This window comes from Hibiscus syriacus, unplaced genomic scaffold, assembly GCF_006381635.1.
Source record: "Hibiscus syriacus cultivar Baekdansim isolate YM2019G1 unplaced genomic scaffold, ASM638163v2 tig00112921_pilon, whole genome shotgun sequence".
In the NCBI taxonomy this organism is placed as follows: Eukaryota; Viridiplantae; Streptophyta; class Magnoliopsida; order Malvales; family Malvaceae; genus Hibiscus; species Hibiscus syriacus.
The window spans coordinates 295,651-310,769 of record NW_024063419.1 but is presented as its reverse complement, the minus strand read 5'-3'; the positions used below and the strand labels follow the sequence as shown (position 1 = coordinate 310,769).

The 15,119-nt window shown below is 31.5% G+C and overlaps 1 pseudogene; it reads left to right on the top strand.

Moving 5' to 3' along the window:
* Window positions 1-9,070: 9,070 nt before the first annotated feature.
* Window positions 9,071-14,797, top strand: LOC120184495 (annotated as a pseudogene).
* Window positions 14,798-15,119: the final 322 nt, after the last annotated feature.

Below are 15,119 nucleotides of genomic sequence, written 5' to 3'. Positions count from 1 at the left end.
TTGTACATGAACATCATTCAATTAGTCAATACAATGTATATGTTTTATTCATGAAGAATAATGTATGTTTGTTGAATCCAAAAAAATCTCTTTAAATTAATAAATTATTAATTTATTGATTAATTAATATGTTGAACTATATTTTATAATATTTTGATATAACAAATTAGGCAAAATATTTTTGAACTTGAATTGATTTTGTTCAAAGTTTTCAAAAGTTTTCAAAAATAATTCAAATTCCATTAAAATAGAATTTGAGCACAAAATGTTTTTCTAGGTAAGTAGTATCGATATTGTTCTTATAATATAGATACTGCATGAACAATACCAATATTGTTCACGTGGTATCGATACCAAAGGTAAGAGAAGTATTGATACTCTCTAGGTAGTATCGATATTACTAGTGGTTTCCAAATTGCTCAAATTCCATAATACAAAATAAGTATCGATACCCATGGAAGTACCGATAATACTTTACACAGTAGTATCGATACCATGAGCATAGTATCGATATTGATCAAGCCCAATGACTAGTAACAACTAGTTTATTTAAAAATTATAAAGGAAATACATATACTCATTAAAGGAGTACCGATACTCCCTGTCTTGGGCAGTTTTATTTTGCAGAGAATTTATCCTCAATGACTCTAAATCATTGCTAACGGCTAAAAACTGCCAAAAACACATTCCAACCTATAAAAATAAGTTGAGGACAATTGAAGAAGGGTTACAACACCTATCCAAGAAATCAAACACAAGAGAACAGCTTTTTATTCCTATTTTCCTTTCTCTTGTAAATATTAGTGTTTTTAGTGATCTTAATTTTGTAAACACCTACCTTGTGAGGTTTTCTTGTTTACACATTTTTTATACCTTTTGTAAATTGGAGTGGTTCTAGCTAATCCTGTGTAAAGCTAAGGAGTGTAAAGGTTATCACTTTATCATGTGAAAAAGAAAGAATAACAAATTAGTGAATTTGTTAGAAAATCCTTATTGAGGAGTTAAGGTAGTGGATGTAGACTTGGTTGAGAAGTCGAACCACTATAAATCATTGTGCCAATTTTTCTATCTTTTTAATCTCCTTACTCCCTAACACAAATACCAACTCAACCCCTCTTGGCTAACATTCGGTTGATCGATTGAGCTTCATCGAATATCCCAACATAATACATTTTTAAAATAATAAAATTACGTGGTACCAACATTATTAATTTATAGAGTTTTACTATATATAATTTATATTATGAGAATACCAATTTAATTTAATTTATAAACTTGTATAAATATATATTGATATGAGATTTTAACGATTTTAAGAGGATAGACTAATTTTTCAAATATTTTAAGAGGCCAAATAAAAGTTTTTAAAAATTTCAAAGGACCTAATCATAATTTCTCTAAGTTTTGATGGCCCCTATATTTATAGAAAACACTAAAAAAAAGTACAAAACACTCTAAAAGGTATGTGACCCATTAGTATGGTTTACCTTATATTTATATATAAACATGATTGATATACATGAAAAATAAAACTGTCAAGAATTGATCGTCGTTACTATTTAAAACTATTTTTTTTGTAAGATTTTTTTTTCTAACTTAAATTTTTTTCAATATTTTTTGTCGTTTTTCTCTTTTCTTTTAATTTTTGTTTAGTCAGCGACGACATCAATCTTAGTATCAGTTGTCGGTCGCCAATGATTAATATTAACTTTTTGTTCTTTTTATACTATGTTCTTGTTTTTCTTTTTTTCTTTATGAGTTTTTTCTATTTTAAATAAGAATCTCCGTCCTTATGACATGTTTCTATCTTCTCACGTGGCATATTTTATCTATGTTCCCAGGGGTATTTTCCTTATGGTTTTTTGTACCTTTTTTGCATACCTCTACGGTCGTGTTGGTGTTTGCTCAAATATTTCACGACATTTGTTTTCTGATTGGTTTGTTTGTGGTCATATATTGTCAGATCCCCTATTTGATAAAAGGTTGTTTGTCGATATAATTAGAATTGTGTAGCGAATCAGCTTCCCAAATTATTTGGTTCACTCACCACTCCTTTATCACTTCATAAAGAGTCTCGTTCGACAGAGACAAAAAATTTTATGAAGGTTACCGTGTTATTTTAATGTTAGGCATCATTCTTAATGGAATATTTCGTTTTTATTTGTAACTATAAGTTTAATATTTTTATTTTATGTATAAATTTTCGGTAACTATTGTCTTATTTTTCTCTATATATTAAAGTATGTTATAATTTTAATTTCTTTTATTAATGAAATCCAATTACCTTGTTTAAAAAAAATGTCAAGAATTGATGGATCTGTGACATGGAAGCCATCCATGTAATGAAAATGTTATAAAGAAAACAAGAAGGGTCAAAGAATCAACATTTAATGACGTAAATACCCTTATCCTACGTAAGAAATACGGTGTCTGATGAAGGGAGTACATAGGGAAGTAAAATACGGTAGCATGTCGTATGCAATGGAAGACAGAGATAATCCTTAACGTCCCTCACAAGTGCACAGCGCACGTGGCCACGTCAGCAGACTTGATGATCAAAATTGCCACGTTTTTTAAATAATTTTCAAGTAGGGACTAGCATAGGGTGGGAAACGATTCTTTGAAGATGCTCCCAACACTCACCGTCGGTTGCACCTAAAGTACAAATCCCACTCTCTTTTGCCAACTCATCGACTTGACGCAAGCTTTTAAAAAGAAAAACTTTTAAATATCAATTTCCAACTCAAAATGTTAAATATATATATTTAGGTTTGGTGTCTGTTTGAAGGTTGTACACCATTAACCCTTATTTTTTTAGTATTTTGTCTTTAATGTTTTAATTTTTTTATTAAAATAACTCTATTTAATAAAAATGTTGGTTGACTAACGCATTATGTAGATTATTGATGTGATATTTTTATTTGTATTAGTTATTGACTTAATTCATGTTACATTATCATCTTGGGTGACGTGATATATACGCTATAATCACCTATAGTGACATGAATATAACACATCATCACCTTATGTGACATGATATGTGATATATCAACAGCTTAGCATATATGAAAAACCTAAGTTAGTAAAATGCATTGACCGTTAGATAGCTAACATTTTTCATCCAGCAAGGAGCATTTTGACCAGAAATTGAAATATCGAGGGCTAAAGTGTTCAAAAAAAAAAAGAATGTGAGCCAAAATAATCATTCGAGAAAATGTTAGCAACTAATTTTTGTTAGATAAAATGTTAATCCGAGATAAAAATAATAATAATAAACATATATTATTATTGAATTGAACAATGTTAAATAAATATAAAATTTAAATAGAGGAATGAAATTATTTACTCGTATGTAGACAATGACTAGAGTCAGATAAATAGAAGAAGAATTTTATTGATGCATGTATAAATAGTTTTCTTAAGACAATTTTGTTCTCTCCTCAATGTTTTGAGTTACATTAGATGTTGATCTCCTGAGATACAACAACAAACGATCAAATAGTAAACACAACTGTAGTAAACAATCAATCACAATCTTGTCTTTATCTATCATCAGAAAGAATAAATTTGGAAGGATTTTTTTAAGTGTTTTCCTATTCCAAAATTCTAAGTTATATTATGTCTCTAAGACATGTGCCTCAACTAACATATTTATAGTGGAGAGAAAATGAATCAAAAGGTTATAACCTTTTGATGAAGAGTTAAGACCATTTGATGAATATTTTTGTTGAAAAGCTAATAGGTAATATTTGAATGAATGTAACTTAAAAAAAAGTCTATTCACCAAGTGACATGACTTATTATAAATAACATCAATTTTATTTATTTACTTTATTATTTTCCAACAATTTTAGCATTATGTGATTTATAAATATGATACTTGTGACAAATGTATGCTTTTTAGAGTATCTTGATTGATAAATGTATTGTGATGATTTGGGTGGCATTTTAAACTCGGAAAATGATATTATTTGATATATTATTAATGTCATGAACTTTAAAAATCTTGTAGGGAATCGAATATAGAGTTTAAAGCCCTTTTTGAACGATTTTTCGGGTCCAAAACTGTCATTCATAGGTTTTGGTATTGATATCATTCATAAGGTATCAATATAGTATGAAATTACACTAAAATTTTGGATAAATTTTGAAGGCAATATTGATACTCAGTCTTGACGTATTGATATTGTTCATATAGTATTGATATTCTCATATTGATATCGATATTGTTTGGATCGGTATAATTTTGGTGTACTAATTTAGTGTCAATACTTTCTTATAGTATCAATACCCTAAGTAGAGTATCGATATAGCCAATTAAGTATCGATACCAAGAGCTATGAAATATTGGTAAAGGTTCTTTAATGAACTCAAATATTCTATGCTTATTGTATAAATTTTAGAAAGTGTTACGAGGCTTACTCTAAGTGAATAAGATTCAAAATGTTCATAAAACTTATGAAAGTTAGTACTAATCGAGAAAACACCGCAGACAAATGATATTATCTTATTAGAGACTATTTATGGCGCTTTAGAATACACTTCAAACACTTACGAATACTTGATTAGTAACCTTGAGTGGAAAGGACTATCCGAATGATTTGAGCACATGTATAATTTTGTATATGCTTGTTCTGATATTTGTAAGTTGAGATATACACTAAGAAAGTAATTCACGTATGAAAATTATGATATCATCAATGAAATTTATGTATACAAACTTGGTTATGAGAAATTAAGATATTACAATAACCTCTAATATATTTTTAGTAACTCAATATAATGGAGTGGGTGTGTATCACTGAGTTTGTAAAGTCAACGTTCAAATTGTTTTCATTTGTAGGTTAGTAGATTTTGTTCGTGTTTGAGAAAAACTGTCGACGAGAGATTCTAGCACTTTTTATTCGAAGTAAAATACTTGTTTCTTTAGAGGTCATATGTATTTATATGAAATTATTTGTGTTTAGTTTTAAATTCTATTATTATCACCCTTTTGATTTACACTATGTATTAATTATGAGCTCTCATTTTGTATATATGATTTACTTTATTTGCATAATAAATTTTATTTAATATAGACCTTTTTAAAAAATTAGACATGTTTATAAAAAAATTATGGTTTGATTTTGGTGGTCGTTTAAGTGGCACAGTATGGCATTTTGAGCCCTTAGTATTAGTTTCATATTTAACATCGAAGTTTGAGAAATTAGTTCAATATCAACACCATTTTACTAGTACTTGTACTGACCTATGAATAATATCGATTTTAAATGAGCAATATCAACACCAATAGTGAACAAACTTTGAAATTATACAATTTAATCTCTTATTGATGTATGATGTTATGGAATGACCTAAAGCATGTCGTATTGATCAAATTGGTCCCTCAATGTACATGTGTGATACTATGACGATAACTTATACCCTAAATCCATAATATGATTAGTTAAATACACGATTTTCGAATTAGGTTAAAAGTTACCATTTTCGACTGGATTAGATTAAGGATGTTACAGTTGAGAGACCTTCATTATTGAACAAAATTGAGAAATTATCATTATATTTTCCACCATAAGTTTCAGACCAATCCACTTTATGACATTCTCTTATAAGAGAAGATAACTTGTTATACCTCCGAAGGTTACCTTCAGAAACCGTCGACTCTTCTCCTACCAAGATCTCTGGATAGATTCATTCCGAAGTTTAGACAACACATTTGACAGTTCAACGTGGCCTAACAAAAAAAAATCTAAAATTTGGCAACCATATTTATTGAGCATGTTGATATACAAGTAGTCATAGTTCGACATCATCAGCTAAAGCCATTATAAATACTCTCAAACATAATTAAGAGAGGTTCTCTCTCGGAATCATCTTCACACTCTTTGGTTGAGAACTTTCTTCTCTCTATCATGCTGTCTTACTCCTCTATCTAATAAAGAAACATCAACATACAATCGTTATTTTTCCGGTCGAGACTCTCCGCTCAAACTAGAAGAAGTAAAACGTCAACTATCGACGAATTATACTTGTTTCCATAAAAAACAATTTATATTTTTATAAATTTCATTTTATTCTATAATAGAGAGGAATTGTCCGAGATAATATCATATCCCTTACTTGTACACCATAGACTTGATTGATACTATTATATAAACAATATTAATTTTTACAAGTATATGTGTATAATATGATATTTAATATATTGAATGTGGTTTAAAACTTATTTTTCTTTTTTCACTTTTTCAGTCTACTTTCATACTTTTTTTATAGAATCCGTTAATTTTATTAAAAATAGAAAATATCCAAATTACAATGAAGGTTTACAATCACAACTGTAAACTAAATATATAATAAGAATATTTTCCTAAACACAAGAAAGCTGGTCACTTAAGATCACACAAGTACCATACAAAGAAAAGGTTAAAAAACCTAAACAAATAAACTCGAACAAGAGATAAATACGAATAGATCTGACTACATCGGCAAACAAACCGCAAAAGTGAATAAAACTATTAAAAGGCCACTAACATACCGCAAATCAGAATCAAATAATGTGAAAATATTATCCACGAACTCAAATTGCATATCCAAATTCAATATGAGGGTCTAAAGCAGGAAATATCATCATGATAACAAATAAGTGTCATCTTGATTATGTGTGACGATGTCAAATCCAACCTTGAAAAAAATAAACGAAAACAATGACCAAACAACTGAAAACATACCATAGAGACAGAGAAAAAACGTGCCATAAAGACAAAAGAATACGTTCGAAAGAAGCAGAATTATTAAGAATAAAAAACAAGAAAAAACAAAGACACTATAATAAAGAAAAAGAAAAATAATGAATATTAGCGGTCAGCAACCAATATCAAGATTAGTACCACCGCCGATCACAAGGATGAAGAAGAGCAGAGTCATTCTACTTTCATTCTCTATCTCGTTTCTCTTAACACAAAATATAATATTATATGAAATAATATATATATATGGTATATATGTGTACACTTATATGAAAAATAAAATATCTAGGCTTATATATCATTCTTGCTATATATATACATACATGTGTTTCTTTTTCTAAGTGGTAGAGATTGTCGCACAAAAGAATCTTTTCATTAGAAGAAAGATTTTATTAGGCAGATATCACACTTCAACATTTAGGAATTCTCAGGGTCTACATGACATGATGTGGGCAACATGAGATCCAATAGGTCACTTGCAACACATACACAATCAAAGCCCAAAGTGCGTTTTTTTATTAATAGGTAAATAGAAGATAATATATGTTCGAAAGATTATCAATCATTTGACAATAAATATTTATACATCCATATAGACATCGTGTTTGAACTGAAAACCTAAAAAATAACAATTATTTAACTATTAAGATCGTTTAATTCATGGATCCGAGCTTAAAGTTTGACGTGGGCGGTGGGTTTAGGTTAGAACACTTTTGAATTTTGTGGTTTTATTATTATTATTCCATATTAAATGATTTAGGTAATCTAATTATATTTGGGTTGGGTTTAGTTTATATTTCATTTTTGGGCTAGTTTTATATTATCAATTGAGTTGGGTTGGGTTATATATAATGATATTGTATTTGGTATAAAATTATTAATCACATTAAAAATAAAATCAGTTAATTGGCTTTGGATCCATAAAATCAATTCGAATTGATTAATTCATATAAATCGAAATAAATAAATAAAATGAGAATTTTGAGTTTATTTGGTTTAATCGGTTCAAACGGATTTTTTCATACCCTTAATAACTTGATATGAAATATTCACATTTGTTAAATACTCGAATTTATTAAATTATTTTTTGAAATATTTTTTTTGAATTATTTTAAATAATAAAAATGTTAAATTGGATAATGAAAGTGTAAATAAGAAAGGTTTAATTACTTATTTTAATTTATTAAAGACGTGTTTTAATTTATCTAATACTTATTTATTATTTGACGATTTAAAAATAATAAATTATAAATATAACAATAAGACATATTTTAATCTAAAAAGTAATAAATCTTGAATGTAATAATGAGATACGAAAGGATTAAAAATTACAATACACCTAAATATAAAGAGAAAATGAGACAACAGTCACAAAAAAAAGTACATATAAAAACAAAAATATTAAATCCAAAGATAAAAGAGTGATGAGTAAATCAAAATGATAAAATAGTGGTAAGAAAACCGAAATGATAAAATAGTCACAAAAAATTTCATAAGAATTCATTATGTCTATTGAACGAGACACTTTATAGAATGATAAAGAAATATTGAGCAAACCAATTTTTTTTTCTTTGAACAAAGAGCAAACCAAAATCTTAAAACACCATAAATACAAACATAAAATATAAAAGAGTAAAGTACTAAAGATAATTTAATAATATTAAAGTTATATTTTTAATTAATACAATTTTTAAATATAAAATATTTATTAAATAATTACAAAATAAACCTTAAATTTATAAAAAAGTATTACTATTTTATAACATATTTAATAACTTTAATATATATATTATAATATTTAAAAATTTATTAACCATACATATTAAATTAACATAATTCAGTGTTTATTAAAAAAAAAGATTCAATATATAAGAGTTTGATCCGAACATCTCAACTCTAGAGCGGAGCAGCTGAATCCAACCACTTTTGCCGACACGCAACTACACGTCACTGGTCCCCACCAATCCACATTCAATAATCACCTGCGCTCATTCTCACCAATGACCGGAAGCCACGTCACCGAAGACAAAACTGAGGGTAAATTCGTAATAAAACGGGAATATAAAGGGTAACAAGAAATGAACCAAATTTATGTTTTGTTTGTATCTTGGTGCTATATGTTTCAACGGACGCCAAACAAAATTCAAATTCAGCAGAATCCTTTTTTTGCCCTTTAAGCCAAATTTTAAACCCTGCTTATTTTCTTTTTCAATGACGGAAGAACAGAGTGCTCGAGAAAAAATAACTTTTTTTTCCTTTCATTTTCTCTCCCTTCAATCATGTTTTTCTCTCACACTTTCTATTTAATACACTTCTTTTAATTTGTAAAAAAACCCATTTTTTTTGTTTATTATATGTATATTTTTCCAGTTTCCCGGCGAGAGAAAAGGAAGTAGAAGTGTACAAGGAAGAAATATCTCTGCTTCTACGAAACTCTCTTTGTTTCTCTCTTTCAGTTTATTGTTTTACCGGTCTGTGTATATATAATTTTGGGTCATCAAAGGCAAAAACTTTATTTGGAATCAGGCCACTCAAGTTTACTTCTTCAATGCACTTCCTTTAACTACTTTCTTTTGTATTCCATTTTCTTGTCAAAAAGGTATTTTTCTTCTTCTTTATTTTTAGGCGGATAATTGTTTGTTTGTTTGTTTATTTATTTTTCTAGTGTTTGATTTAATACCGGTGAAACAAAGTAGGGAGTGATGTTGATAAAAGTGTTTCTGGGAAGTGTCCAAAAGGGTTGATTTTGTTTCTCAGACTTCTTTGGATTTTGTTTGTAAGTGAAGTTATTGTTGGCTGTTGGGGTTTGATGATTTTTTTATCTTTTGGTTAAGTGCTGTTTTTCATTTTTATTCACATAATTTCATGTTTTGGGTGTTGACTTAGTTGCTGCAATGATGTACTGTTGTTATTTGATCATGATTATCAGCTCTTTAGAGCTTATACTGTTGATGACTTTTGAATTTTCTGTTTGATCTCGACAACTTTGCTTGCTTTATTTGGACTTATCTTTATCTGAAAAGAATCATTGCATGATTGACTACTAAAAAGTGAATTACTGTAACAAATGTTTACTACAAGAAAAGCTGTGTGATCAAGAATTCATTGGAAATATTTTAGTTTAAGGGTAGCGAATTGATTATGAAACTGGAATCAAAAGTTTCATTTGATTTGACTGCTAGTTTACTTGAACTGATCAGGAACTGTTGTATGTATTGGAATTCAATATGAAAATTTAGTGACTGCTTTGCAATATGCTATGCTATTCTAAGGCCTCACATAGTCTGTTATATATGCTGAATTAGTTTGCAATATCATATTTTGATAGTTATTTTTTGGAATTCTTTGCATGCAGAAAGTGCTGAATGGAGCAAAGGTCAAACGGTTGGATATCAAGTCAATCTGAGGGTATAACTTTTTTAATCATCTGATTAAATCTAGGATACACATGCATGTGATCTTATTCATCTTGCTTATCTAGTCTTACTAGATATTGATTTTGGAATTCTTTTATTATAGGACCATCCAAAACTCCTTCAGTCAACATTTCTAGAGTGTGGGAAACTGCTGCATGGGGAATCCCACGTAAAACTGAGACATATCATTCATCAAGTGATGCAAGCTTATTTTCTAGTTCATTACCTGTCCTTCCCCATGAAAAATGTACGTTTTATCTACTGATATAAAAATGTTGCATATGCTATATTGTGACGTACTTAGAATAGGACTGAGGTATTCATTTGCTAAAATGCAGTGAACTTTGGTGATGCGGAACATTCTGGTCATTCTGTTGATAATTCGTCTGAGGTGCGCAAGCTAGAACTTAAGAATGATGGAAAGGACTCACTCGAAGATGTTGAAACAAATGCAATTGGAAGTTTACTTCCTGGTGATGAAGATGACCTCCTTGCTGGCATAATGGATGATTTCGACTTAAGTGAGTTGCCTAGTCAGTTGGAGGACTTGGAAGAGTATGACGTTTTGGTACTGGAGGGGGAATGGAATTGGACTTTGAACCTCAAGAGAGCCTTACTATTGGTATGTCGAAGATGAACCTATCTGAAGGGATTCTTGCAAATGGGATTGGTCATTACCCTCTTCCAAATGGTGTGGGAACGGTGGCTGGGGAGCATCCCTATGGTGAGCACCCTTCAAGAACATTGTTTGTACGAAATATCAATAGTAATGTTGAAGACACTGAATTGAGATCTCTCTTTGAGGTATTCTAAATTAGTCTGTTATTCTTATTTACTTTAGTTAGTATTCTGCCTAATAGATCTCTTTGCTGATAAAAGTTTTATTTCTTGGGCTCTGGAACCTTCTTTTTTTTTCTTCATTTATGTGCAAATAAGAGTTTTCATTCCTGTTAATACTAGGCTACTAATTATCATCTTGAAATTCCTACGCATCTTGCAGCAATATGGAGATATCAGAACTTTGTACACTGCGTGCAAGCATAGGGGTTTTGTAATGATTTCATATTATGATATTCGAGCTGCACGTACTGCAATGCGTGCATTACAAAATAAGCCGCTAAGGCGAAGAAAACTGGACATTCACTTCTCAATTCCCAAGGTTTGGACTAGGCATGTTTTGTTATATGTTTGACACTGTTGATTCCGTCAACAAATTTAAAAGCATTTTTCTCTTATAATGTTTCAGGATAACCCATCAGAGAAAGATATAAACCAAGGAACTCTTGTAGTATTCAACTTGGATCCATCTGTATCAAATGATGACCTTCGCCAAATATTTGGGGCTTATGGAGAGGTTAAAGAGGTATAATTTTTTCCTAATTTACTCCTTACCACTTCCATTCACCATTCTGACATGTCTTCGGGACTTGCTGATGACTTGTTTGGTTGTGAGAATACAGATCAGGGAAACTCCACATAAGCGACACCATAAATTCATAGAATTCTATGATGTTAGAGCTGCAGAGGCAGCTCTTAAAGCATTGAACCGGAGTGACATAGCTGGGAAACGCATAAAGCTTGAACCTAGTCGTCCTGGTGGAGCTCGTCGAAAGTAAGTGTTAATTAGAACTGCTTTATATCATCTGATATCCAGTAGATGTTTCTGTAAGATAATCTTTAGAAGGATCTGATTTCTGAAACACTTAATATGAGGCTGTTAATGTGCTTATGATATGGGACTGTGGGAGAGAAATTTGGAATGAACGTGTGAACGTGAAGGGTAGGTGTTAGGAATGAAGATACATTCTGTGTAGTTAACATCAAAAAAAGAGAATGGGGAAGATGGTGAAAGCATTTTCCTTTTTTTCATTTTTAGTCAAAATGAGAAGGAATTGCCAGTACTTGAAAATTGTGGAGAAAGCAGGAGCAGTAGTTGTGGCTCTCTAGATACTTTAGCAAATTCTCTTCCTTAGAGTGCTTAATACTTCTGGAAACTATGAGCTCAACAACATGCTAAATTAAAATTAAAATTAATTGCACTTTCCTCATTGTTTCTAGGTGTATTTTTACACTGGTATAAAAAAATTAAAATTAATGTCCATTCTTTGTTAGTTTGATGCAGCAGCTAACTCAGGAGCTGGAACACGATGAATCCCAAAGTTTTAGACATCACATAGGTTCTCCTGTTGCTAACTCTCCTCCAGGTAAATAATATCTTAGGTGCTCTGCATTTGTGCACTCAACAGCTTTATGCTTCATACAACCAGTTTTTCTACAATCATTCCATGTAATGCATTGCTGTGACAGGTAATTGGGCACACTTTGGAAGCCCTGTTGAACAAAATCCTTTGCATGCTTTTAGCAAGTCTCCTGGTTTGGGATCTTTCAGCCCTGTAAGTAACAATAATTTGCCTGGACTAGCTTCAATTCTCCCTCCTCATGTGCCTAACTCTCCAAAGATTGCACCTATTGGTAAGGATCAAGGAAAGTCAAATAATACAAACCCAATTTTTACTGATACCGGAGCAGTGCAAGGTGTATCCTACCCATGTTCTAGATCCTTCTCCGAGAAAAAGATAAGTGCAAGCCCTGGACCAATCTCTGCCTTCAGTGAATCTAATTCAAGTTCGCCTGGTATTGGAACATTGACCGGTCCTCAGTTTCTATGGGGAAGTCCCACTCCTTACTCTGAGCGTGCTAATTCTGCTTGGCCAACACCACCAGTGACGCACCCTTTTCACGAAGTGGACAAGGTTTTCCATATACGAGTCGACATGGCTCTTTTCTCGGTTCAAGCAACCACAATCATGTGGGATCTGCTCCTTCTGGTGTGCGTCTTGATAGACACTTCAACTATCTCTCAGAGTCACCTGAAACATCATTTATGAACCCTGTTCCTTTCGCTGGTGTTGGTTTAAATCGTAGCAATGGAAGCTTTTTGATGAATGTTGGTGCCCGTGGAACTATCGGTGCTGGTGTTGCTCACGTAGGAAATGTAACTGAAAATGGTTCACCTAGTTTCAGAATGATGTCGATGCCAAGGCACAGTGCTATTTTCCTTGGAAATGGTTCTTATCCTGGACAAGGCACAACTGGCATTGAAGGGTTGGCTGACCGCAGTCGAACTCGGCTAGTTGAAAATAATGGAAACCAGATTGATAACAAGAAGCAGTATCAGCTTGATTTGGATAAAATAATAAACGGAGAAGATACAAGGACCACTTTGATGATTAAAAATATCCCCAACAAGTAAGACAAATTTATGAATGGTGAAGAACTTAATGCTTTGGGTTCATAGTAAAATGCTGTTTTTTCTTGATGGTTTCTGCTTTTATTCTATTTCTTTAGGTATACATCAAAGATGTTGCTTGCTGCCATTGATGAAAATCACCAGGGCACATACGATTTTCTTTATATGCCAATTGATTTCAAGGTACTTTCACACGGAGTTGGCATGTTGTATGGTTAGGCCAAGTTGAATTATTGGTGATTAACAATCGACTTTTCTGATTGCAGAACAAGTGCAATGTAGGTTACGCCTTCATCAATATGATCTCCCCTTCACATATTGTCTCCTTCTACCAGGTTCAGCCTTTGGTCTTTTGTTAAGTGTGTCAAGAAAGAGTAGAATATATTATCAATCAATAAATAGTATTTTTTAACATCAGAATAAATGTGTATGTGTGTGTATTTATCCAAATTAGTTTATTTATATTAAATGGTACTATAAACTATTTTCTGGTTGTAAGGGGATTACATACTGGAACTTATCCGTATAAGAGAAATATGTTGAGTTTTATGCTTCTGTGAATGTATCTTGGTAGAAGAGTTAATTATATGGAAAATTTCTGCAGGCTTTTAATGGTAAGAAATGGGAGAAGTTCAACAGTGAGAAGGTGGCATCATTGGCCTATGCTCGAATCCAGGGCAAAACTGCCCTTGTGGCGCATTTCCAAAATTCAAGCTTAATGAACGAAGACAAGAGATGCCGACCAATCCTGTTCCATTCAGAGGGCCAAGAGACTGGTGATCAGGTAGTCGAAGTTTTTAATATGAATTTTACTTGCATTTATCCTTGTTTAACTCTGAAATTCTACGCCAACATTAGATTAATGTAGACCAATTCATTCAGATAGTGTCATTTAGAGACAGCAATTAAGAACTGTTTGTACTTATAAGTTTGTGATGGTGCAGGAACACTTCCTCTCTAGCAATTTGAACATCTGTATTCGTAAACCAGATGGTTCTTATTCTGGGGATTCATTGGAGAGCCCCAAGGGCCTTCTGGATGAGAAGCCAGAGTTTAGTTGACAATAAATTTGGAAGTCTCACCTTTAGCCTTAAAAAAGGAGGGGCTAAGGATGCTAACAAGTTGATAAGTGTATTTTTGTAAGTGTATAAAGTTGGAAGACAAATTAAAGGAGAGATGTATGTTAAAGCTTGTGACATGTGCAGTGTTTGCTTTTCAGCTCTGGGCACTCCATGTCAATTCACTTGAGAAGTAAAAGATTAAATTAGGCAGAAGTTTTTTTTTATTGTATGTAGAGCAAGAAATTGTTATTGAACTAGGGGTCGAAGAATGAGGCGGAAACATGATGCTGAGGATTGAAGTCTGTTTGCAACTGCATGTGGTGCTTGTCGACCTGTGCTTGGATCTCCTCTGGGTTCTATGTTCAGTCATTGATGTCGATGTTGAAGCATGGTTCCTTTGTATGTAAAATCTGTTGGGGAACTCTAACTGCCAAGGATACGGGTGTTCATAAACTGTACAGGAATTTAATGAACTTTGTTCTTGTCAATATTTATGTATGTACGGATATTAGAAATACCGTCTTCTGTTTTTATCTCATGCCACAATGGAGCAAGAATATGTTATCATTTATATAAAATTGACGAAGCATAATGTGTTTGTAATGCCAACTCTTGAGATTTATTACCTCACTTCATTCTAGATTCA